The sequence below is a fragment of the Aphelocoma coerulescens genome, chromosome 20, assembly GCF_041296385.1.
Source record: "Aphelocoma coerulescens isolate FSJ_1873_10779 chromosome 20, UR_Acoe_1.0, whole genome shotgun sequence".
NCBI lineage: Eukaryota > Metazoa > Chordata > Aves > Passeriformes > Corvidae > Aphelocoma > Aphelocoma coerulescens.
In genome coordinates this window covers 14,363,308-14,390,610 of record NC_091033.1, presented here as the reverse complement: position 1 = coordinate 14,390,610, position 27,303 = coordinate 14,363,308, and the positions used below count along the sequence as shown (strand labels likewise).

The 27,303-nt window shown below is 44.0% G+C and overlaps 1 long non-coding RNA gene across 1 annotated transcript in view; it reads right to left on the bottom strand.

Moving 5' to 3' along the window:
* LOC138121133 (uncharacterized) overlaps positions 1 to 24,118 on the bottom strand; it is a 74,487-nt gene extending 50,369 nt beyond the window's left edge. The window contains exon 1 of the long non-coding RNA XR_011156094.1: positions 24,012 to 24,118. This is a non-coding gene — a long non-coding RNA (uncharacterized lncRNA). The remainder of the gene's footprint in view (positions 1 to 24,011) is intronic.
* Positions 24,119 to 27,303: the final 3,185 nt, after the last annotated feature.

The following is a 27,303-nucleotide window of genomic DNA, read 5'->3' as shown; positions in this document are numbered from 1 at the left end:
TTGGAGAGCTCTCTCCACTCAGCCTTCTGGTGTTATCAGGTTTGTTCCTCTAAATCTCCCATTAGCTCCACATTTCTTGTTGCCACATGTATTCCCTCTTGCTTCATCTTTGCCCTCAGGTGGGGATCAGTTGGAGCCTCACACAACAGCCCCCTCCAGACTTCGGTCTGTATCAATGGAGAGACGCCCACAGGATTGTCTTATCTGTGCCCTGTAGCAGAGCAGGGACCTGAGCTTTGCTCACCTTAAAACAACCCAGCACTGGATTTGCATTTGCTGATTTCAAGGCAGAAGTTTGGTCTTTGCTCAAACCTCCAAGGTGGAATCTAAAACTATGAGTTATCTAAAAGTGGTTATCAAAAACTACTGAACGAAGTCATTGTGTGCTCTTTCTGACTGCAGTTACAAATCCTTCACCAGCTCTCACAAGGAAATTCAGATCCCAGCAGCTTGAGTTCCGCAGCAGAGGTATTTTAAGTTTTAGAAAATCTTTACAGGGGTTAGTCTGAATTTACATGAATTTTTCTAGTTAATCCATCAGTATAAACTTGATTTCTTCCTCATCATGATCTCAAACTGCAACAAATATTACAATAGGATGTGAATAGTCTCCAAAATGGGTCCTACCTGATGCTTCTGAGCCATGCAGTGTTTTAGTAAGGTCAGTGAAAATAAAACCAGAGTGGCTGGAAAGTCCCCATGTGCATAACAGTGTGGTCCTCCAAACACTGAAAATCACTGTTCATTCCATATGATCACTAAATGGTGAAAGCAAACAAGAATTTTTGCAGAGTTTCTTCTTTAAATCTGATTACTGCAATCCATCCTTTCATTCTTGGAGGAACTGGAAATGTGTCCATTACTCACAGGCAGAGGAGCCAAGCCTACCAAGAATGATTTGGCAAGGACTGAAGATGAATCACGGCACATCTCTGTTTCAAGAGCCCATTGTGAATGAAATTAGCTATTTTTTTTTTAGTACATTTGTTTCCAGCATGCAAAGAGAAAAAGAGAAGGAACCTGGAAAGATTCAGGAGCTCCCCTGTGCTGGGTGCTGTAATTCAGCTGGGCTGGTACAGGGAATGCTCAGAGAAATCAGTTTGTTTGCACTGAGTATCACCTGGGGACACCTGCAAACTGGGGTATTTCAGGCTTGTTTACTTTTTAAAACAAGAGAGAAAGGTTGAGGTAAATCAGTCACTAAAGTAGAACTGAACTGATCTGGGCTGTCACCCTCAGTGCTAGAGAATCTACTGAGAACTATTGGGTTTAATTGAGAAAATTAATTTCTAATTGAAGGCACTTTAACTTGTCAGCCCACCTGAGCAGAGGCTTGAAATTCTGTAATATTCCTCCTTCTGAAAGCCATTGACTTTGGAATCTTCCTCATTTTCTCCCTCCTGTTTAGGTCACCTGGATTAACTGTGTGCCAGCTTGCACTGCTGCCTGGCATTCCAAGCTGAATCAAGACTTTAGGGCCAACTTTCATCTCTTTTTCTTGTTCCTTCTTTCTATTTCTTCAGCTGAGCTGAATCTGGTGGAGTGTTACACTCAGACTGGTGTGAGGCAGACTCAGGGGCACTAATCTGGATTTTATGAACAGGTCCAAGTGAGAAAAAGCTCTGCCTAGGAAACCTGTCCTGCCACTCACCAGATCTCAATTCCTTTCAGCTCTCCAGCCCTAGACCTCATCCCATCACAAAAACAGAGCGAGGAGAGCTCTGGGAAGCTGATTGCAAGAGCTGCCACTGCGAGAGCTTCCTTCAGTAGAAAGGATTAGAGCGTCCTCAAAATGTCAATCAGATATCAAAGATACATGAAGATTGAAAAATAAAATGTACCATTTATAAAAATAAGTCTCTGGGAGACACACTTAAAAAAACCTAAGAGAAATGTGTCCCCAAAATAAACACAATCCACTGCCCAACTTCATTATTTCCACTGATAAAACTCCAAGCACTGCAACCCATGTAATAAACAAACCCACTAAATCCTCATTAATATCCAATTTCCATTTGCCATGAGTAAGTATCTCCCACAGCTGATCTGAGCTCATCCCTCCCACCACCACCCAGGTTCCTACACAGCCCTGAAGGGACACAACTCTCCCAACCAGGAACGTGCTGCTGCTCTTGCACAGGAGCTGCATCAACACCCAGCCCGGCCCCTGAGCCTGTTGAGTTTTCTGTTGTTTGGGTTTTAATTCACTTTCCTAAGATTGCTTTTCATTCACTTGGTGACAGGTAGTTATTTGTTTGCAGGGTTCCATTTGACATTTATTGTTAGTGTAAAACACTAATAATAATAATTAGTGCCTTTTTAGAGTTGTCTGAGGTTTTAGTGCTGGTGCATTGTTAGTACAAAACATCCCAGTGCTGGGCTGTGTGTAGGATAGTATGATAGTATTTAAATATAACAAAGGGGCTCATTATACTGTGACCAGATTGCAGTATCTTTGAGCCTCCTGTTAGCAAGCCAAGATTTAACATCCTCTAAACTTGTCTGCAATGCTAATACTTTCTGGAAAAAGGGGGGAAAGAAAGCTACCAAAAAACCTTAAACAAAACTAAAGCCCAAACAAAAGCTAGACAATAATACACCGTTGTTATTCACTTAGAGCTTAAGAGCCAAAGCAAGTTTAATGCCAAGAGGATGGGAATAAGTGAGAATAAATGGATCCTACAACTGCTTTTAGAACCTCAAGGTAACTCAGAACATGCCTATGCAGCCACATCTTCATGTTTGGGAACAGATCATTCCAAACCCTCTCAGTTACCCCACTTATTCGTCCTCTCTCAGGTCTCAGATAATCATTTTCATAACATGACCAATGAGGCTCCAGACAGGGCTTTCAGAGCATCTCATTAAAGGAGATTTGCAATCCTCAGGTGGATTCAAGCACATTGTCAGACACTCCCTCCTTGGCTGGGTGCTCTTCACAAGCAAATTAAGAAAAGCTTCCCCCATAGAGATGGCTGGATGCAGTTTTTCATATCAGGAATCAATTATAGCTAAAGAAAATAGGCTGTGCTGGTTTGGGTTGCTTGACCTTCCAAGAGATATTATCTAGACAGTGAAAATAAGGCTACAAGTGGGATTGGCAATGTTTGGCTCATAACAAGCTCATTGTCCATTTTTCTCCTGCAGTTCACCTCTAATCAGAGCTGAAAGATGGAGTCAGCTCTCATTTCTGCTGGGGAAACTCAGGGATGATCTCATCTCCCCAGAACTCTGTTTTTGGACAGATCTTATTCCAGGGAAGATTCAGAAGTCAGATCTGTGCCAGCTGACACTGCACAGCCCAGCTCCACCTTTGTCTTCTGACACAGAGCATGAGAGGAGAGAAGGAATGGGAGAGCCTCGAACAGAAGGTCAGATGTAGAGAAGGCAGAGCTGAGGTTTGAGTAGCCCAGCCCATTAAAAAAAAAATGTCCCACACAATTATTACTTTGAAAAACGAACCTGAAGAGCTGAGGCAGGCTGCAAGGTGAGCTCTTGCCATAATGACGAGCAGAAAGACCAAATAACAGGAAGGAAAGGAAGAAAGGAAAAAAAGGAGTAACTGAGCATTTCTTTCTTTCCAGAGCCAACTCAGCCTAACTTGAGGAAGTAGCATTTATTATGACAAACTGAGTCTAGACAAGATCTGTCAGGTTCAGCTGCACTGCATAGCTTTAGGTACACACGTTTTTACTACAGATTGTAAGCAGAGACATATGAAACAAGAATCTCAACATTGAGCCCTGCTGGATCTTCCAGGCTTTCTGCCTGAACACATTTGCATGAAGTGCTTGTCACTGGAGGATCTTGACAGCCACGGGGTTGAACTGCTCCCCTTTCCCATCTGTGCCTTCTCGAGGCCATTGGGCAACACCAACTTCCCAGCTATCAAATGGATTCTTCATTTCAGGAGCTGCATATCCAGCGACACGCTCAGCACTTGCTGTATTTCACTTCACTGCTCCAACAGTGGAATTCAATGAAGCTTTTTAAAAGCCCTGAGCCAACGACTTCTTTGGTTCTTCCTCTGCCCAGTCCAGTCAAGGCTGCAGCAGCTTGAGAAGGGAATGAGAGGTGGATTTTTTGGTTGGGGTTTTGCCTCTTTGGAAGTTTATTTTCCATCATATTTAGCAAGTAAAACAAGAGGCTGGAAGGATCCAGGAAAGTCCAATATTCTCCAAAGCTTGGAGGATGCCCGAAAATATAGAAATATTCCTGCAAACTGTAGCAGCTGTTGGCATTGCTAAGAAGTCTTAGAAAGGATCACAACTGATACCTTTAAAATATTTTCCAGAGGAAAAAGCAGGAATTACCACAACTTGTCAATAAAAACAGTTTAGGTTAAGGTGGTTTTCTGTAACACTCAACTTGGAATTCCTTCTTTAAGACTCAAGTTTAAACTGAAAAGGAAAAAAAATAAGGGTAAAGCCTACATAGAATATGCCTAATAAATCAACTTTTACTTTCTGAAAAATATGGATGTGGGTTTTTTACCTTGATTCTGCTATGAAAATGCTTAGAAAACCTGGAAAGCTCAGTGAGCTTTAACTGGGGCCTAACAAGTTTGGGATGAAGTTTGTTTTCCATGGTTCTAAACATCCAGCCAGATCTGCTGCTGACAAGAACAGAAGCAAAATCTTCAGGGAAAGAAAAAAAGGATAAAGCCAAAATCTGCTGAAGTCTGTTTTGATTCTGTGACCCAGATACCAGCAGGGAAATAACAAACGTTTGCTGTATGTTACACTTGGCTTTCTATCGCAGAGCTGAGCCTCAAATGACCCCAGAGCATCCATTTGCTGGATTAGAAACTTTCTCAGAAAGCATCAGAAGCCGAGATGTTCCCACTGATGGGCTTGTCTTTAAAAACAGAGCTCTACAGAGGGTGAACATTCCTGTTTGCAGATGGGCAACTTCCATAGTTTCTACCAGAAAAAAAAAAAATGAAAAGATCCAAAGATAAAAATGGCACCAAGATAAAAAAAAATCAGCATGTATATTTTCCTTTTTAATATTGTATCTATTAGAAAAACTTTGGACAAAATGAAAAGTGTTCTGAGAGGATTCTCTCCCCCTCACATGCTTTTTTTATTTCCACAGGCTCCAAGCTCTTGCTTTCTATCCCCTTCAAGTCAGCAAATCCTGAAAAATTACTAACCAGATTTTTCACAAAAACTGGAGAATTCTGTTAAAAGTTTTCCAACTTTTAGTTGAAAGCCTTTCCCTCCTGAAGCTGAACGTTTTTGCATCTTAGGCTCTCAGAGCATTATGGAATAATCCATGGGATGAGGTTGTACCCTCACAGCCCTGACTCCACCTGATGGTGCCCATCTGTTCAGGGTAGAAAATTCTGGGCTTTCCCAAAGTTTCCTCCATTTCCCAACCTTCTTTCCCCCTGCTTCAAGCTCCACAAAATTGTTTCCTCAGCCTCCTGAGTGACCCATAAGTGGTTTCCAGCATCTTGCACACGGGATGTGATGCAGCAGGACATGATTGATGCAGCCTGACCTGACATGTCAGGACGCTGCTTGTCACATGTGGAATTCAGCAAGAAAAATGGAATAAGAAACCTTGACATGTTCATAATAAGTGAGGATTTCTCCTCTCCTCATTATCTCCACATTCTCCAGCATTTACCACACAAATGTTGTCGCCATAAGACAGCAGCTCACCTGCTCTTGAAGCAACATTTGGATTCTGATCCCAAAATCTTTACAGGGCATTCTCTTCCCCATGAAAATTTTTTTTAGAGCGAAGATTGAAGACTTAAATTGCAGGTTTGCCACTAGCCAACATAAACCAGGGTGTACATCCCATCCCTGCTGTAAATCAGGGAATGGAAGCAGCTTGTCACATCTCTGGGGACCAGCAGGAACCTTCCACACCGAAGTGCTAAAAGCTGACCCAGTGCTAGTGACTCGCTCTGAGTTTCCTTTGAGCCAATGCTGGACTCCTTTCCTTGAGTTTCTATTTGAAATGCAAGAGAAAAAGACTGGAAATCAAGCTTAGGCAGGGCTTACCTGCAGTTCTAACCTGCTGTGTACTACAAGGCTGCAGACTGGCATTACCAATGTCTACTTTACAGCTATTCTGCTCCTAACATGCTATTTTTGTCAATAAAAAGTGATAAAGGTCCTACAGCACCTCACAGGCAGCTGTAAAAGCCATTACATACTTATTTTCCCAGGACATTTTTTCCTTGGCACTTCATTTAAAGTATAAGACTCCAAGAGGAGCCTACAGAAATATTCTCATTCTTCAGAAAGTGTCCAGGGCTCCCTGCCCTGCTTCTCACAGCAGCCTCTGAGGGGCTTCAGCAATGTCAGTGGAAGCTCTATCGGATCAGGAGCCAGACAGAGCAATCGGATCCCAGGTTATTTCACACTCAAGTCAGCATATGGGAGAGAAGGTAAAGGTTAGTTGGCATGTTAATAAAAATGACTTGAAACAATTCCAGTTGGTGTCACTTTCAAGTAGAAGGATATTCTCCAAATGGCAGAGTTGTCAGCAAATGCTGGATAGGACCCAAACTTCAGGTGTTTCCAATATCCCCCACAAGCTGCAGACAGACAGCAGCACCCCCAGGTTTTAACTGACACTGGACAAATCCCTAAACTCCTTCCTGGCAATTCCTGCATCCTTACCAAGGGACAGCTCATTTTTCTCTAGGGTCTACCAGCATTGCAGGAGACAGGGGAAGCAGGTTCCCATGAAAACCCTTCTCTCCAAGGCTCTCTAAGTTTCCTTCACCTTTTTATGTTGCTATGCCCATTACTACTTGCTTAAAGCATTTCTGTCCCCACAGAAGAAGCTGCATTCTTTCTTCCTGTAAATAATATGCAGAAACAGCTGCCATCACTTCAAACTCATTAAAAAAAACCCCAAATCACAAAAACCAATCACAACCTAAGACTGGCCCAAGAATTGCTTGGTCTGTAGAGGAAAACAGGGCACAACTGAAGAGAGGCCTCTATGAAATGCCACACTGGGAGGGCTCAGCAGAACAGGCTCCAGACTGGCACCACTCCGAAGTGGCAGCTTTTACTCCAAGAGATAAACTAGATTAATTATTGCTCAAGATTTGGTATATTGCTGGAGCTCAAACAGCCCAGCAAAACAATGGGATCAGGCGATAAGGAAGTGAAAAGCTCCCTGGAAGTATGAACAAGCAAGGGCAAACTTGAACTGTATTTTAGTAAACACACACCTCTGTGGCCAGCTAATATTTCAAACATCAATTACGAGTGCTGGTCTCCAGAGCAGCAGTTGTTGACTTTGAAGACTGGAGGTGATATTGTTAAATAAGGCAGCTCCATTGTGATAAATCCAGCAGCGCCAGAGGCAGCCCCGGAAGGGTCTGATCCGAGGCTATTTGACTTTTAGATCAAACCAGTCTGGCTAAAACGCTCTGAGAGCCAGTCTAATGGCTTTTCTTTGCTGGACAATGTTATCATGGGCAAATATCCCCACAAAGGAGGAGGCAGGCACCAGCTCCGAGCTGAGGAGCAGGAATGCGTGCTCAGGTTTGGTTGGCTCCCTCTGTGTTTGAGCTCCGCCGTGTTCCACACTGCTCACCAACCCACAGAACACACGAGCTGGGCATTAATCACCTGCAGCACGGAAGGATGCCTGATATGGACACCATTGTGGGGCTGGGGTGGGCAAGTCAAGATCTGCTTGCTTTGCTCAGAGCTGAATTTCCTCTGGAATCCAAACACTGACAACCTCAAAACTGTTCAAGTCTTCTTCAAGCTCAAGTTAAGAGCTAATTCACACCCATCAAATACTCATTTTACTGAAAGTTTTCATGACAGATTCACCTACACAAAGCCATGTATTTAATTTTCACCACTAGTCTTAGAAAATCCTAAAAAAGCAGGTAGGGAAGGACAAATAAAAGCTACTCAGTCATGAAACTTGATAAGACATTTTATAGACAAATGTCTTCCATCTTGAGAGGAAACCCTGCCATTTAAAGCCCATATTTGGTTTCTTTAATGTAGTAATTTCAAGCCCTTTTTCTCCCCCAGTAATTTCTGTTACACTGTCTTATGGGAGGATAGAGTTAAAAAACCCCAACAAATCAGAGCAGGAAAGCAGCTCCCCACCTTTTTAAGTGCCACAGCTTTACAAAGAGAAGCTTTTATATCCTGTGTAGTAACTGCTAGCAGTTTGTGACATTTCTAGTCTGTCCAGGGTGTAACTAGTACATGACAGGTCAAGTCTGTCACCTTCATAAAAGCAAAGAACATCTACACTGGCACACTACACTGTGGAGTCCCTCTGAGAATTACCAATGTCACACCAAATATCATCAGCAAAATTTATCTTCTCTTCATCCCTGCCATTTGGAGGAGCTTCCAAAAAATTCATATTATATTTACATGAAAACACCTTTTCTCCTTACTCCTGTAAAGTGAATGCCATAAACCAAAGCTTGAATCCAGGAGAATTAATTTGTCCTTGTGGCATCTCTAATTAAAATACTGTTCTCTTTGGGGAATACCTGGAAAATTAAGGTTATTGTTGTCCTTGTAATTAATTAAATATCATCATATGCTTGCTCTTAAGAAATGATCAGTCTTCAGATTTTGATGCTCCCTCATAAAGTAAATGGTGAAATAAAGATGAATTAATTGCAAGCAGATGAATTAATGATTAGCCAAGAATTCTTTAGATTGAATTCTGTAACATCAGTGGAAAATCCTGGCACATTGGACTCTACTTTGGGTTCACATGAAGATAGTGCTTGGATTAGGGAACTTTTCTCAGTTCAGAGAGAGCTGGATAAAATCAGGTGGGAGGAAAGGAAGTTCAATCATCCTCATGTAGCTGGTCAAGGCTTTAGCAAGGAAACAACACTAATTATGGGCCTGTCCCAGACACATCAGATGGCTTTATCCTAAATAAGAAATGGCATAAAAAGCAAAGGATCATTTCTGCAAGGGAGATGGAGGATATTAGTAACAGGCAGATTCAGGGAGAAGCAAAGCCCTGGAGTCCTTCCAGCCCAGTGCCAGCACTCGCACAGCACACACAGCATGGGAGATGCTCTTCCTGAGGTGTTGGATGTTTTGCCAATGCATTTCCTTCCCTTCCTCCTGTCTCAGCCCCAGCATGTCCCTTGTTCTGGCAGGTGCAGGATCGTGGGCTCCATGGCCAGATGGGCAGCCCCAGGACTTCTCCCATGCCAGCAATTTGCCAGAGGTTTCTCTTGTAGCCCTTGACCTGCTATAGAACTCCCAGCTCCAGAGGAGCCCAGTTCCCAGCCTCAGACCTTGCCCATCATTTCTATTGTTCCGTGAACAGGAAAGAAAAAAAAGGGATTGATTTGGAGGAAAGATTCTATTTATTTAATAAGGAGGCAGAAGAAGAAGGATATTTAGAGCTACCCTAAAAGATCAATTCCCTAAATCCTTGGTTTCTAATATAATTTACAGTGGCAGTTGAATGTTACAGAAGAGTTAATCAGTTATTCAAATGCATTTGTTGTGCATTAATACAGAGCTGGCCTTTGCTGTGGATAATGTCAGCACGAGCTATTTTAAGGAGCAACATCCCTGTTGCCAATCTCTGTGTAGGGCACTGCCTTGCACAGTCCAGATTCCCACCAAGAACCTCTCTCTGCAAGTGGGGAACTCATGGGCTCCTCTTTCCATGCTCTGTTCCTGTCTCAGCAGAGCCTCAGCCTCACCTGGGTACAATATTTATTCCTCAGAGGCACAGGCCCTGTGTCTGCTGTCACCATCTACAGCCACCCAGCCCTTGGGGACAGCTCTGTGGTGGCCCTGGAGCCCTTCACAAGCTCTCCCTCAAATACAAGCCCTGCTCAGGTGCTTGCTGACAAAACCCTGTTCTGCATGTGCCAGACTGCATCCCAAGCCAATCCTTCCTGTAATTTCATCACGTGCTTATCACTTAAAACATCCTGAGGTAGGCTCTTCACCAGCAGAGCAATTTAAAGGCAGTTGTTCCCTAGATCAGGATTTATTTGGCTGGGCAGGACATTCTCTGCATGGCACCAGCTCACACCACGGGTCTGTCCTCCTGGGACATGTTCATCCCTAAAGGGACAGTTCCAGAGTGTCAGTGCTGAACCACACAGGCCAAGGCTTCCAAGGGCCACGGATGACAACAGATATATGTTTAAAATATCAATTATTGAAATAATTCTCCATGTAGCCACAGCAACCTGCTCTTTAGGATGTTTTATGCATCAGATCTGCTTACACAGAGATTTCCATGGGGAAACAGTTACAGACTCCTGCTTGTTGTCCAACCTGCACAAGAAATGCTGACTGTCCTGTCACGGGATCTTCAAAAGCACCCAGGAAAGGCCTAACTCTGTTCCCAACAACTTCACTGGAAAATAAGACCAATAGTTAGCACCTCTACAAAGTCTTGTGGGTTTTATCAGTGTTACAGTCCCTGGGCTCAACCTTCCTCTCCCTTATTCACACCCCAAGAAATGTCCTCACAGAGCAATAGCTTGCAGAATTATTTCCTCCATCACTTATCAAGCAGATAATCTGAAATACATTATTAACACGCACCAATATTACAGGTACTAAAAAGTTAACACGTTTTTCCTTCTAACCTTAGTTTTACCTTTTCTGCCTGCCACCCATGGCACATGGGCTGGGGATCAAAGGGGAATCAGAAAATGAGGTTTTTGTCCCTCGTTCTGTTGTATGAGTATTGCTTTGCTATTGATTATGCCCTGAAGCTGCTTGCGAGGTTACAGAGATTCTCTGGTGGCACCTGTGGCTTAAGTACCCCTCCATTGACAGCTAACTCTGCTTCCAGGTCACCTCCACTCTAGTTACTGGTGTGGCTGCAGGGCATTCCAGAAAACTTAAAAGCACCTTTTACCCCTACATCCCTCTGGGCAGGTCGTTCTTGAGCCAGATCATTCTGTAAATCTGCTTCCCTGTGCAGCTCCCGGTGCAGCCGTGGCAGGGGAAGGATATTAGGATTGTAACACAAGCACAGGAGTTAAGGCAGTGGAATCCCTTTGTGACATGTCACAGCCCGGGACCCAGTGGCCCTGAGCACCCCATTCCACAGCTGCTCCTCAGGGAGCAGGCAGGTAAACCAGAGACCCAGCTTGTTGCAGTTCCTTTAACTCCCACCTTTTCTCCTGGTATTAATAGCCTTAAAAGAGCAGTGAGAGTAGCATTAAATCTCTGTTCCCTTTTTTCTCATTGTTGGTTCAATGGGCTGTTAGCTAAAACACACAAAAGAAAGGAAGGCTGCCTGACTTGCGACCTGCAGAAGAGGCTTTGCTTACACTGCCTGCATTTCTTTGTTTATCTGACTGCATTGTTTTGCTTCAATAGTTATATTTAAAGCATTCATAAAAAGGATGAAATAGGGTGGGCTTTTTCAAAAAGCTGTGGCTACAGCTAAGTTCTACTGAGCTCTGCAAACAAAGAACTGAGCAAACAAAGAAAAAAGCAAGAAGGAGCTGGGGACTCCTGCCCCAGCCTGAGCACAGGGCAATGGCCTTGGGTGGCTGTTGAACGTGCGGAGGGAGCACGACGGAGGACGGCTGCCAGAGGTGGGCTGGGGACCCTCTGCTCCTGGCAGGTTTGTTTTAATGCTCATCTGGCTAAGTTTGCTCAGTTTGAGGGCATTTCACATGGAAGTGGATATACAAACAAGGGGCTGTAAGAGGATGATTATTATTTTGCATTTGCACTTTACAAACGTGACTGAATTATTTCTCCCAACACTGCTGTAACAACGGTGTCGCTCAGGAAAGAGCCAAGAGTTCACCCATAAATCCCAAGCTTATACACAACCTCATATCCTTGCTCTCACCATCTCTACCAAGATTCTCCCCCAGCAGATATGTAAAAGTTGGAAGGGGAGATGCACATTTTTAGCAACCTTATTTTCCCTGAAGTTCCACTGTTGGAGCTGGTGGATGCACAAATAAGCTGGAATAGCTCAACTGCAAACTCCAAGTGCCAGCAGAGACACAGGCTCAGAGACTGAGCCCTGACTCAAGCAGGGATGACTTACAAACTTTAACAGGAGCTGGCTGCTGTGGGTTGAGGCCTTTTTACCCTTCCACCAGCACATCCCCTTTGGAGTTGACCCCACTCCCCCCCAAAAGGGGTTATGCTCCAAGTTATTCATGTAAAAGAATAAGCAGCTCTTTGCAAGTGCTTAAATTTCTGCCACAGTATTTATTAACCCATCCTAATGCTGACTTATGCTCCAATAAGGTGTCCAAGGAAGTTGAGCAGTACACAATTGTTCTAAGGAGAATGGTGCATTATTGCTGAGCTCAATTTGCATCAGAGAACAATATAAGGACTTTTATGGGAGTCATTACTACAGGCACACGGTGAGTGCAGAGTCTGGAGTTAAAGCTCTGCAGCAGTGGCAGAACCACCACTTTCATTTGTCACCTCAAGAGAAGACATTAAAAAATATATTGGTAAGGAAGCTTAAGCATAACAGGTTAATAATTAAGATAGCACAGACTTCTCCACACTGGAACAGGAACAAAAAGGCAGCACAAATCATCTGTGTCGTGACAACGCAGCAAGCAGGAATTCTGTGAAACCACAGGTGGGACAAAGGTAGGAATTTCAGGGTGGGGGCTTACTCCTCACCAGGACATGTCAATATTTCTGCAGTTTTCAGAGACAAGGTTTGTGACAGGTTTATCATTCTCAGCTACCTCAAGCCCATCCTGTCTTTCCCTCCTCCCCTCCCAAACATCCACACACTCCTGTCAGAGCTGACCATCACGTGCCAGAGCCTGCCTGTCTCTTTAGCCTCTGAAGTTGGATGCTGCAGAGGTGAGACTGGCTTTCAGCAGAGGTCAGCCCGTGCTAAAGGAGGAGACAGCCCCAGAGATAGCTCCAAGCACTTGAAATGATAGAATAACACTTTTGAATTGGCAAAGGGGCACAGGGACACACAGTAGGGAAGCAGAGGAGTTGAGACAACAGGAGGCAAAAGTGAGAAGAATGGGAAAAAAGGTAACACATCCAGGGGAAAAGGAGAGCCCAGGTAGAAACAGGGAGGCACAGAATGAAGATAAGCACAATTTTAATGGCAGAGGGGGCCCCAAAGACAACAAAGCTTTAATTGGAGCAGTAGCATAACGAGTAGCAACATCAGCCCTATACTTCTAAACTTTTATATTACATCCAAGCACAGTGGGAGGGGAAAGAAGCAGAACTAATTTCCTCCTCCAGAGAGGGAGTTGGAGCTGCATTTCCAGGCTTTTGTTCCCTTTTGCCTACCACCCATGCACATTCAGCAGCCTCACCACCACGCTTCCTGCAGGCCCCCACCCTGTGTCCTCTCCCATCATCTCTACCAACATTTTCCCGTGCTCTCCTACCCCACGGACACAGTGGCAAATACATAAAGGAACGAGCCAAGCCGTCACTGCTTCAGAGGGTTTTAAGCTGCCCTGTTTTAATCTGCCTCCAGATGTGAGTTTTTCAGCCTGTCCTTCTCCCCCAGAACAACGTGCCAGCGAGGTTCCTCTGGCAGATGCTGAGGCAGAGGCAGGGTGAGAGCCCTGCTCCCAGCTCAGCGTGTGCTGCTGCACCAGCTCTGCCAGGTTATCTGGAACACAAGGTAGCGAGAGGCCCTGCTTAGGAAAAGGGACCAGAATCTGTCTTGACAAGTGTTTTGCATGCAGTTAAATAGACAAATGTATTCTGCTGCCAGCCTCTTGCAGGAATTTGACTTGATGCCTGTCACCAAACAGCTTCTTTTGCACTAGAAGAATTACAAAACACTCATACCCTATAATGATCAAAAAGAGAGCCCCCATGCCCACATTAGATTCCAGAGATGCAATCCACACTCCCTTGCAAGCTAACAGCATCTGAGCCTACACAAAATTAGGAGATGCATTTCTGAAGGGTAAAACAAATATTAAACTGTTGTATCGTGAAAAGGCCACTGGTCCATCCACTCCTGCTGGCTGTTTGCAGCACTGACACCTTCACAAGGCATCACACCCTGCTCAGACAAAGGCTCTTCTCCACCCCACTCATCCCTGACCAGACAAGGGCCGCAGCTCAAACTGGTGTAAATCTAATGCAGTTTAGGTTCACTCGGCTACATGCAAATAACGTGACTTTTACCAACACATTTCAGTGGTGCTTTGTACCCCTAAGTCCAATTCCTCAGGTATTTTTCCATCCACCACTGGTATTTGTGTTATGCTCAAGATACTCACTGGAATATCTGCTGCCATGCACCATTAGAAACTCTTTGAGAAGAGCTCAAAAACAACAGAGGTATTTATTTGTTGCAAATACAAGCTCTCAAGAGAGACAAAGTAAGTCTCTTCCTCATTTCACTTTCTGTATCATTTCATTTCCACTCTGCCCCTTTTCGGGGAGGACAGTGCCCCCAAACCTCAGAACCACAAAGACATTAATGGCACAGAGCTGCTCAGTCTCAGCTGGAGATTGGGGCTCTTTAGTTGTCCACACTAAATACTCAATTAAAGACTAAAAAAAAGACAGTGGCACTTTATATGGCGAGAGCTAACAAGCCCTACTTTGTATGGATTGGGATCTCCCACTTTGTATGGATTGGATGACGCAAGATCCAGCTGTGCTTCTGGAGCATCCCTAAAGGATTCCCCAGTCTCCTTATGCCCAAGGAGAACTCTTCCCATCTCCATCTGGCCACCCATTTCTACCCAATTTCCCTCACCTTCAGAACTAACAGATTTTTGCGGGTAGCTGCTGAAATTTATTATCCCAGGCAGTATCATTGCATTTGGTTTGTTTCCATGGGAAATCAAACAAAAGGACACAATTATACCCTCCCTGTCTTGGGCTGCACATGGAGTTAATCCCTACCTGGAGCACCCATGGTGAGCATTTAACACCCCCCAGACCCCAGCCCAGCCTGGTCCCTTTGCCATCAGTGCCACATCACCCCACAGCCCAAAGCAGAGCCCCAGTTTCTCCCAGAACTCCCTTATTTTTTAACCTCTCCAAGGAGAAAGACAACAAATGGACTGAGCCAGCTTCCAGAAAAGGCAACAACTTTGTCACTTCTGGCTATGACTGAATTGAAGCTGGCAGCTCTGCCAGCCCCCTGAGCCACCCAGCCCCTGGTGCTGCTCATTTTTTGGGCATGGTTGGATTGGCCCATCCACTGTAAACATAACACAGCAGTACCCACAAGCATTACAGAGCTTTCAGCATTGCAGCTAAACCCCCATTTGGGGAGGATTTACAGCCTGCCTGTGAGTGGTGTCTGGCTGAAACGTGGCATCCAAAGTCTGGCCATAAGAGCCCTGCCATTTAATCATAAATCTATTGGGCTATTTTTAAATTAGAAGGCTAAAAAATACAAATGAAGTTCACCATTTGCTGACACATCTTTGATCTCAGAAGGAATGTGAATTCCAGAGGCCAACTCTTCAGCTGATGTAAATCAGCACAACTACACTGGCATCAGTGGAGCTCCAGTGATTTACATGCCACAAATCTGTCCCCGTATTTATTAATGGAATATTTGTAGGCAGCTTTTGGGTCAAGTCTTCACTGCTGATGTAACCTACTGGAATCAATGGGGAGTTGCTCATAAAAATGCAAAAAAATACTTGGGTTTCTTTCTTCCCACTCCTATTATTTAATTTTTAATTAAAACAGAACTGCAGAGGAGAAGGCTCACCATGGAGCACCCAGAGTTTTTCAGGCAGCACTTCCTGGTTGAGACCACAATGAGATTTACAAGGCAGCTGTAGGACATGCATCAATTGCTACTTTTCATCTTTATAGGTTGATCCATACAGCAATCTGTGCTGCTGCTGATCTATATTTATACCACAGGCCTATATTTTAGTCATTTCATAGGGACACCTGATAAAACTTCAGATAAAAAAATGTGAAAAACAGAGAGCAAAGGTTTGGTGTTACATCCAGGGCTCTTTTCACCTCCCCCCTGTCCCCACATCCTCTCCCACCTATTTCTTGCTTTCTATTGCAGGTAGGGCCAAACATCTGCCTCAGCTTCTTGAAACCCTGTGGGTGCAGAGTGCCAGGGACTGGAGAGCCCAGCCATGACCAGGGGAGGAAGGGAGAGGAGGTACCAAAACCAGGGCATTCAGCTCAATTTCAGTGTGCCCCAACTTCCCCCACCACTTAGGGCAGGTTCTGCCACCTTTTGGCACCGGTTCCATCCCTCCCCCTGCCCTAAACCCAAACAGGACCAATGACATTCGCTGAACCATGTGTGGAGCTGGGATTTATGTGGAACATGTGCTAAACACACCAGCTCTCTGCATGTTTATGGCTGCACATGCCCTCACAAAGGTGGAGCTGCCCAGGCACAAGCAGCATTTTACAGACATTTCTGAAAACCCCACACCCCTGGGTTGTTCACCAGGTATTTTAGAGGTGGTATTTTGTATTTAGGGCTGCTCTCACCACAAACCAGTCACTGGGAGCACAGGCAATGCCCCTCTCCTGTGGCCTGTGCAAAAGCAGTGTAGCAGTAATTGATGCAATGCCCAAGATAGAAATGTTTGCTTGCTTCACTCACTACATTCCTTCATTTACTGAATAATTCAGCTTCTATACAAGCTCAGCTGACCTTTGCTTGATAAAGTCATATTTCCAAGCATTTGCTTGCATTTGGTGTTTTTAATCAGGTTCAAGTCCACTCGTTACACATCAGAGCAGAGAATAATGATGCAGATCCGTGTTTTAGCCAAATGATGTTCCTTGCTGCTCACACACTTCCCCCAAATCACCGAGTTGTTAACTAAAGTGTAAGAGAATTTATGATGCTAAATAAAACCAGGAGAAAAAAAAAAAAGATGTTTTAATAAGATGAAAATCCAAATGTTAAAATAATGAGCCATCTGTATGGGTGGCCCTCTCCTGAGAGATGCCAAGAGCTTTACCATCTGTGAAACATTTACCAGCTGTTTCCTTCCTTTTTCGTGAGAACAGAAGAAATCCTTGCAGTTGGTGTTTCTAACTGACACATCCCAGTGAAGGAAACAGGTTTGTTCCACGGCAGAGACCTCTCCCAAAGCCAGCCTGGCTGGAATAAACCGAATACTTTGGTGAGCATTGCTGCTCTGCTTCGGAAAGGTCTTCCCAAACAATGCTCCAGCAGCACTTGGAGCACTCAAAAATGGAAGAGACAAAACAGCCCAAAAAACCACAAACTGGTTTCAGCAATTATCTACTGAATATTTGATCTAAACATTTCTTTATTGTTTTGCTTTTTTTAAGCCCTAATCTGTTACAGGAATTCAGGATTAATTCATAACCCTTACGAAGCTCAGAGGGACCCGTAATAAATAAATATAATCCAAATACTGATTGCTCAAAACAACTGAACCTTGGTTTCTCTCTGCTGATCATCTGATAGCTGCAATCAGCACATCCCTGCAGCTCCTCACCTGGCACCCACCGAGTCAGGGCTGCTCCTGGGGTCAGACAATGCTGATGCTCTACAGGATTTTAGTTGGTGATAACACATATCAAAGGCTGCCAAATAAATACGAGTTTAATCCATGAAAGGATATCTCATCTTGTATTGTTTGTACCCTGATGAGCTGCAGCCCTAATTGCACAACATTTCATGATTTCCTTGGTATTCCCTGACTGCCTGTGTGAATTGAATATAACTTCAGCAGAATTAGCCCTTAAATTCCAAGCTGATGAAATTTGCCCATAGAAGTGAGAACAGAATTCTGCACAGAAACTCCCTTTATGTTTTCCAAGTTTATTTTTTTCAAGAGACTTGTGAAGTGAGTCAGGGGGAAAAAATTTTTAAAAAATCAGCTTGTAATCAATTTGACAGTCTATGGTTGTGTAAGGAGCAGTGGTTGGTTATCAGTTGCATCCAAGTACCACAACATCCTGCACTTCCCAACCAGGAAAACTGCAGCAGACACAGAAGCAGACCCCAGCCCACACAACACACTCACAGCACCTAGAGACAACAGAGCCCAGTTCTACAGACCCCAAAAATGCCAAGACACAAAGCAGAGCTTGGATATTAAATCCAAATGAAAATAGAGGAGTCCTTTATGCCCTCTTGGGCAAAGCAACTTCCTCAATGAAGCATCCATCCTGTCAATGAATCACCTGGCTTTTCTCCTGGAAATGAGAACTGAGACCTTAAATTTCAAGTAATATCAAAGAATAGGACAAATTTTTTGCTAGGCACTCTCCTAGTAATATATGTAATATATATATTATAAACATATAATTTTACTGCTGTGGTAAATGGTACTGAAGAGTAAATTAAAGAGGAATGACAAGGCTTGGTAACTTGTGCAATATTTTAGAGCATCACTTTCAAATGAATCTACCTTTTACCAGAAAATCTAAAGCCTTCAAAACACAGTGAAAATTAAGTTTCATGCCACTCTCAAAAAGTTCTGGTAAACACCCTATCAATGTTTATTCCCAGAGAAACTGAGGCATGAAGGAATACAGATTTCTTTTCAGGCTGATGTAGTTACTCTGGCCTCTAAGCTGTCAAATCACCCCAGCTCAAGGGGAGTCCTAAAGGTACCACAGCCTTTCCATTCTTCTTCAAGTGTTGGGAAATCCTTGGGAGGCAGGATGGTCCTGGAAACATGGCTTTCTTGAGTGTTACATGTTTCAAGCAGCACTTTCTTTGGCAGTCAAGTGATTTTAATCCATTATATCCCCTGGTGCCCTGAGCACCTGCACGTACCCCAATTTTATAGGGATGTGCTGCAAAAGGGATCAGGGAAAGCCCCCAGTGCTGGCTGCAGCCCCTGGCAGCAGCACAGGAAGGTCACGGCCAGGGCAGCTCGAGTGTGTGCAGAGTTTACACTGCAGATCTCTGCTCTGCTTTGCTCAAGTGCTCGTCTCTCCCAGCACTCAGACACCCCTCAGCTCTGAGTACAGAACATGTGCAATTAGTCAGACACGACCGACAAAAACCCCCAGGTTTTACAGGTGTTGAAATCCTGGGGATCTTTTCAGATTTAGAGAATCACAGAATCAGCTTCAGGAAGATCTTGAGGATCATCAAGTCCCACCATTCCCCCAGCACTGCCAAGTTTGCCACTAAACCTCATCCCTAAGAGCCACATCTACACAACTTAAATCCCTCCAGGGATGGGGGCTCCACCACTGCCCTGGGCAGCTGTTCCAGGGCTGGACAACACATCCAGCAAAGAATTTCCCCTAATGTCCAGCTTCAGCCTCTCCTCTCCACACACCAGCTCATGTTCATAGCTATAAAAACCCACAGCTGAGTCTGCTGGTTAAGACAAACAATAGCCAGGTTTCTAAATGGAGCCATCTTAATTTTTTGTTGCTATTTTCAAATCTCTCAGGGTGATTTTCCATGGTTTTCAGTTTCTTCCATTGCCTCCAGCATGCAGCTGTATGCATACATTAACCCATTCCACTCTTAGGGCTACCTTAGGACAAATGTGGCTCTGAACAAAGCTCACCTGGGATCCTCCCACCCACAGGGAGAGCCTCACTCAGCATTTGAGATGCCTGTGTCACCGAGGGAGGGTCACACCTTGCTTCTCTGTGTTGAAAGCTGCAGCTTGAGCAGTTAGTACATCGAAATGACACCAGTTACAGCACTCAATATTTAAAGTCTGGGTTATAAAAATGGTTTGTAACCACAGCCTCTCTTCCCCTCTGCTGGAGCTGCTCAGTGGGATGGTAGGAATGGCAGAGCAGACTCCAGGAACAACGAGGTGACAGGGGCAGGCTTCCTGCTGCTTCAGGGGCTGCACAGTGCTCCTGGTCCGTGGGTGTTTGAGATGTAAACTCACAGAATCCAAGCCCTCAGCATGGCTAAAAATCCCATTTCACTCGTTGGAAGGGTGGCTGTGCTCACCAGAGTGTCCTGGATGAGTTCCAGCGCAGGTAACTGCATTCTGCTTTAGCAAATTCACCCTCCATTTCCAATTAGGAAAGGAATTAATCATTTTTGGCTTTGTGCTGCTCCCCTGACAGGGGTGAACAAAGGCAGCAGTTGACACTGATCAACTTTTTGACACATTGTTGGAAAAAAGGGGCTTGCTAAGTAAGTAATGGGGAATATGAACATTTTAGCTGGAGAGCCCTGCACAGTTCAGTCAGGGACAAGGGGTGCTCTGCCAGGAGCTCCAGGAACAGCCCCAGGACAAAGCTCTCAGGGTATCATGGAATAAAGAATTGGGCAGCATTCCCAAAAACTCCTGCTCTTTCTCCCTCTGGTCCCAGGTAACACAGGAAGTGCTCAAAGAATAGACCCAGACCCCACATTTAAGTCTGCCTGCACAAATGGCTCTGTAAACCTTTTAAGCCCTTGTGTAATCAATGGCACTAAAGCACATCCCTGACTCCCAGTGGATGCACAGGACACTGAGCAAATCTCCTCATCAATACAGAAAAAGAGGCTTCACGCCAGCATTTCTGCCCAGCCAGGAATGCCAACCAAATTCTGGAGTTGCTCTTGACCAGGTTTCACCTAAAAAATGCCACTGTACATTTTACATGCTTAAACACTTCAAAATTATCATTTCTCCTGGTCCAAAGGATCCTTAAGAGCAGCTGAAGGACAGGAGTACAACAGCCATACTAACAGGAATGACCTCCTCAGCACCACATTACTGGGAATGACCAAAATAAAGCAGTGGTAAGAATCCCCCCGAGTATTCCTGGCTTTGCTGACCCCATCCTTCTCCTATTTGTACAATATTTATGATCTTGCATCTCTTAATTCCTCCCTGGAGCGTCTCATGCCAATTCACAGCCAGGTGCTGTGTAGGTGGGTGCTGTGTGGGTTTCCCCTCTGCTCAGATGCCTGAACCACCAGAGCTCAGCATCGTGTTCAGCCAGGCCTGAACACCCTTGGAGCCAAGATTAACAATCTGTGCCAAGCTGTGGAGGCAGCCTGGGATCAGAACACCTTCTCTAAAAAAGCTTTGGCTAATATCTGGTGATGTAAAGAGCACAAAATCTAAGCACAAAAAATAAAATCCCCTGCTCACTCATGCAGTCAAACTTACACCTCATTTGTCAGAGTGTCTCTGATCTCCAGCTAATCATTAGTTAATGCCATGGATAGCCACAAAAGGCACCAGAAGTCCCATCAAGAGGAGAAAAACCAAACTATATCTTTAGGCACTTCCTCAAGAACTCCTTTGCCAGCAAATTTGCTGTTTTCATGGAGTTGCACAGGAAGATCTGCTTTACAGCTTTTGGTTTTGATTGTTAGTTACCCAAACTCAACAGTCTGGTGGGATCTTCATCCTAAGAGGGGCATAGACATGGCCCCAATATTTCTCAGTGCTCTCCAGAGCCTCCCTCGGCTTCTCAGTGGGGAAAAGCGCCCACATTTAACACTGGGCTGGATTTCTGCAACACTCCAGGCTCCAAAGCTCCCATTTGCCTCTCCACTGTCGAGCCTCATGTGCTGCCAGTCTCTTTTGCTTTTTACTTTGGTAAAAAGAAGTACAAAACCCAGTGTAAAATTCAAATAGGGCTGGGAAGTACATTTTGTATCAGATTGCCTCAAAGCCTCCTGCAGCTTTTCACAAAACTAAGCCCATGTTCTCCCAAGTTCTTGGGCACATCTGGAGTTTCACAGTTTTGGATCAAACCAGATGACAGCAGTCTGTCAAAAGACAGCCAGAAGCCCATCAAACAGATATGCAAAAGAATTAAATGAAGAAAACTCTTTTGAACCCAAAATAGAATTTTATGTAACACAGAAATAGTTCTTTTCCCAAACTTCCTTTCATGGGAAGGACAGAAAGTTGATTCTTTCTGTCTGAGAACAACACTTTGGCTTTACTGATGACAGCCTTTGGAAATAGAAAGGCAGGAGCATTTTCTAGGAGCTGTGGGCTCATTTTACACACATGAAAGGCAGGGCTTGTCTTGTGCATGATGGGGACAGGGGATGGAAACCACCCCAAGATCTGGGGTCACCTCTGGGGGCCCCACTCCTGACCCAAAAGTTTTACATCTCAGGCACAGAAAATTTTAATTAAATCAAAGCACACAAAATGAACACACAAAAAAAAGGCAGACAAGTTGGTTGGGGAAGGACTTTTTGGCTTATTCTGAGAGATGGTGGCTCACAGCACTGTACTTGGCCTCAGAAATTTAATTGCACCTAAATTAAGACTGAAAGCTGATCAGGTTGGATTAAAGCCTAGTGGGATTCTGAAACAGATTTCTCGCTCTGTCCTCTGCTAATATTTTTCCAAACTGCTTTTTTGGCAATACTTTCCTTTTTGCACCCAGTTTTCCCTGTAAATGAGCAGTGAAATTCCAAAGGACTCTATCAGGAGTTAAAATCACTCAGTATATATTTGCCAGCGCATGCAGTATTTATTTTTAAACAGTGCCAAAAGTGTTTATAGATAGAAACAACAGGACAACCCATAATTAAATAACTGTTTCTGCTACATCTGCTATTTAGCAACTTGAAGGAAAATAATTTCCCAACAACAAATAGGAATGGTCAAGAAAGCTCTCAAGTTTGGGCCCATTATTACCATATAAAACAACATATTAGTTGCTTAGCTACCAATCACAAAAGAAGGCCAATTAAAAATGAAAGAATCTTAACTAGCTGCATGGAATATAAAAGTGAAAAGTTAAAAGCTGTCAGGTGGTTAGTGGAGAGAATACTGAGCAGTGATTGACAAACTGGGCTTGCTTTGCTTCAAATTTGGCTTTGATTCAATAAATGATTGACACACTGATGTCGTCTGAAATAGCAGATTGTGCTTTGGAGAGGCTATTTAGCAGCCCATTGATTGACAGGTTACTAAAATTGTCCCATGGACAGAGGTAACCAAACAGAGCTATATTTTGACAGGTGGGCGCTTTTTTGCTTTTTTTTTTCACCTGTATTTGCTACACCATTTATACTAAAAGCAGAAGTAGAGAAAGGACCATAAAAGCGTTATTCAATCTCCATGAAAATGGCTCTGTGGCTCCTTTTGTAACATTGCTCCACAAACCTCAAATTCCATTCCCCCATTAGATATCCTTTTTTTATGGAAAACCCTACAAGCCAACCTGAACAGCCTCAGACATCTCTCTCAGAGAGCCTTTGCACACTGAGCTTCACAAGGAACAAAAAAGTAACAACCAGAAATTTTCCAACAGGTCCCAAATCTCAGTTCTCTGGGAATGAGGCATCACCCTCAGCCTGGGACTCATCACTCCCAGGAGCTAAGGAGGGGTTGGATCACACCTGGCTTTGGTTTCTCCAGCCCTGAGGGAGTTTGCAGAGCTCTGCTCTGAAGCAGCTGGGAGAGCACACGGAGATGGAAGGAGTTTGCCACCAGTGCCACAGGTGCTCCAGAAGAGCCTCAGCATTTAGCAACAAAGGAAAGAATATTCTGACTAGAGAGAGCCACTAAAAACTCCCAGAACTTTTCTTTAATCAAAGAAAGAGCACCACACAGCATTTTTCCTGAATAAGCACAATTACAGCATTGTTACTCCACACTAAAAAAATACTGATTGTCCAGGTTTGTATCACTCTTCTTTTTGACACCTTTAACACAAAACCAATTACTAATGTTGAACAGTAAGTTCTGTTTCTGAACACCCTACTTTTCATTCCTAAATTTCCAATTAGGAAACTACTTTTCCTCGCAGTTTTTACTCCCAGTGTTTTAAATTTCCACATAACTCTCACATTTCTGAGGTGCTCCTTTTATAAATTTCACACATTTCTACCAAAATTTTTCTCTCTGCTTTCCGTGCCCAGCTTCTCAATTGTTTGTGATCCACTGATAAAACTCCAACTTTTAAAGCTAAAGACACACTGATTACAGAGAAAACATTAAATATGTTACCAGCTTAGGCCTAAAGACTTGAATTTAGTACCTGAGCTTGCAGGTGAACCTGCAAACTTGAGTTTCTCTCTGCTTATGGAGAGAAGAAAAATGATTTTTTTCCTTCAGAGAAATTCCTTAACAGAGCAAATTCAAACCAGACCACAGAAGATGCACAAGAAAAAAAATATGACTGATAATCCCTTACCTGAGAGAATAATGTGCAGAGGCAAGGTGGGATGAGCACTGGAAGGGAAAAACCACAGCCTAGAGCACCCTGAGCCTACCAAAACCGAGCCCTTCTCGGCAGCTCACCTAAATAGTGCCCCTGCCCTGCTCCAGCTGCTGCTGCTGGGGGATTGCAGCATCTCTTTGGATGGAGATTGGGAACACCTGGAGTGAATCCCACCCAGAAAGGCAGGGTCAGTCTCTGGGCCCAGGTGCAAATGTTCTCATGAACGTTCAGAAAAAACTTTGGGAAGTTCTTCTGTAGGAAAAAAACCATTGCTTTCCTTTAGTTCTCACATTTTGCTTTCTGAATTTTTGCTTTTTGCTGTACAAACACTTTGGCCCTTACATCAACTTATTAAATTTACATTTCAATTGAAACACTTTGATGATCCAAAATTAAGCATTTTGTCCCTTTTAGCGGCTTTAGAATTTCAGTTCAACTTTCTCAGCACTGTTTATTAAACAAATGTGCTTGGTATGTGTAAACTGTGTTTGTCCATTTATCTTTACTTGACATGGAAAAAAACCCCAGGATGACTTGGAGGGACATGGGACAAGTGACAATTTTGGGAATTACAGATTTTGAAAGCCCTTAGTGCCTCACCTTTTCCCCATGTATAAGAGACACAATCCTGGAGGCTTTACAAAGCACCACTATCACTGTAGGGCCATGTTATCTTACAGATCTATCAATTATTCTAATTTTCAGCATAAATTCATTCTGTAGCTATAAATAATAAAAATAATCATACCAATTAAAGACAAACAATTCACTGGTGGCCTCATGGACAGCCAAACACAGTCCCTGTGCTGTTCACTTCCTCCTTCCAAGTTACAGCAGTGCACAGTCATATTTTGGATTCACTGGGAAAAAAAACCCCTGATATCATCTCCAAACTTCTACTTTGCAGGAGCCACACAGGCATTGCATAAAACATCTCCATTTATAATTTGAACATTCAAAGTTTATTTTTAAGGATCTATTAAAACAGATTTTTCAATGAAACCTGGTATTTTAAGAAAAAAGGAGCTGGAAGAACACTGCCTCCTTGATGTCGCTTTCCCCCCTAAAAATGGCAGTTCTCAGCTTTTCTTTTTTTAAATTACGTCTCTTTGCAAGGACTTGTTGAAGACTACAGTCCATTTCCTGCGCAGTTCCAGCTAATTGTTATTATTTCCAAAAATTCTAATGGTCTTGCTGTTTTTTAGGAAAGAAAATAAATGCACTAGTCCAAGTTCCTGCTGATCAGGGACTTAATATCTACTGAAGAAAATAGGAGGTTTGTGGGTTGAGGCCTGAACAACTTTTAGATCAAACTAATTTGATTAGCTGCTTTTGCTGGTTTATCGGGAAAGGATATTACAGAGTTGCTGTGCTTATTTCAGAAAAAGTGAAGTGCTTATTTCTGGTTTCTTCACACTGGAGACTTGTTGTGATTTAAGGAAGGAGAAATTCAGTTCCTAAACTGAAAGCTCCCAGGCTGTTCCAGCCTTTGCAAGACCGAATTCTAAATTCTGGAAGGAGGATGTCATGGCTAAAGAATGCACGGTGAGCTGATGTGAAGCTCTGAGCGAGATCGTGTGTGAGACCTCAGCTGGTGACACCGGGGAGGAGATGAACCCCAGATGTGGCTGGAGAAGGTGGCTGCAGCCAGAGCTCTGCAAACCCCTGCACTGCTCAAAATTCTCCTTTCTTGGCCCCAAAAGATGAGTTTTTTGCAGTGGGATGGGAGTTCAAACCCAGGGCCTGTTTTGCAGCCAAAGGGTGAATCCCGTACTGAAGATCAGAAGGCAAAGGGCTCTGGAAATGCTGCCATGACTCAAAGTAGAAATTATTGCTGATACCAGCATTTGACCCCTGGAGGGGAAATTTAACCTTCCCTACCACCCCACCAAACTGATCTGTGTGCAGAAAAAGGGGAAAAAGGATTTTGCCCCAGTGTTGCTGTTCCACCCTTTCATAGGGAAAAGGGCTGTTCTATAGCATGGCAAGGAATAGTCTTACAAAAGCAAAATCCTGAATATATATCCCATAAACAAATGAGTACATGTCTAAATGTGCAAAACATGCAGCAAAGACTTATCTGAGCTCCTCACAGTGACCATGAACACACAGGGAAAAAATTACAAAGAGAAAGTCACCAAATGAGATACAACTCGAAGGAACATAATAAGGAGAAAGTGTTTGGTAAGTGCCTTCTCTGTGCAGGAAAAACCCGGGAAAGATTACATCTGTCACTCAGCAAAGGGAGAAAGCTTTTGACAGATCACCCTAAGAAAGCCCTTTTTACTTTCATCTTTGCTCTGGGAATCAGCTGTGATCAGATTGCAAAAATAATCAAGGCCAGTGTCAGAGGAGGGTGAGCTCTGGCTGCAGGAGGAGAAGAGTTTCAAGAGCATTTAGAAACCACAGAGAATAGGTCAGACCTTTAAACAGGTCTTAGAAGAATCTAAGGACTACCAGTGGCCATCCCTGAAATCTTGTGGAGGCCCAATAGTTTCCAGAAAAACCTCCAGGATCATCAAGTCCAAGCTGTGATTGATCCCTACCTTGTCCCCAGCCCAGAGCACTGAATGCCACGTTCCTTGGACACCTCCAGGGATGGGCACTCCACACCTCCCTGAGCAGCCAATCCAAGGCCTGACCACTGTTTCCATGGAGAAATTCCTGCTGATGTCCAACCTGACCCTTCCCTGGCACAGCTCAAGGCCATTTCCCTTGTCCTGTCCCTTGTTCCCTGGGCGACACATCCTCGGGATGACTTGCAGGGGGCTGGAAGAGGTAGGAAAATCACACTCCAGAATTATCCCCTCATGGCCCATTGTCAGGCTGGAATAATGTCTGGAGTGTGTCCTGGGCCTGGCAATATCCAATACTTTTATTAATGTCTCAGGAGGTGGAACAGCAAATATTGAGCAGCAGATCTGCAGATGGTACCGAGCCAGGGGGGACGGCAGCAGCCTTTGAAGGCAGCATTGTAATCCAGAACGAGCCTGACAAATTGCAGGAACACTCGGAAAAAATAGGATGCAATTCAAGATGAATCAGTGCAAAGTTGTCACTGATGCATAATCAACTGCTCAAATATAGGATGGGGACAACTGATTACAAAGCAGTTCTGCAAGAAAGCAGCTGGGGCTGCAGTGAATCAGAAGCTCTCCGTGAGTCAACAGTGTCATGCTGCTGCAGAAAGGGCGGGTGTCAAACTGGGACATGTAAACAGCAGTGTCATGTGTTAGACATGTGAAGTAATCCCACTCGGTGCTGG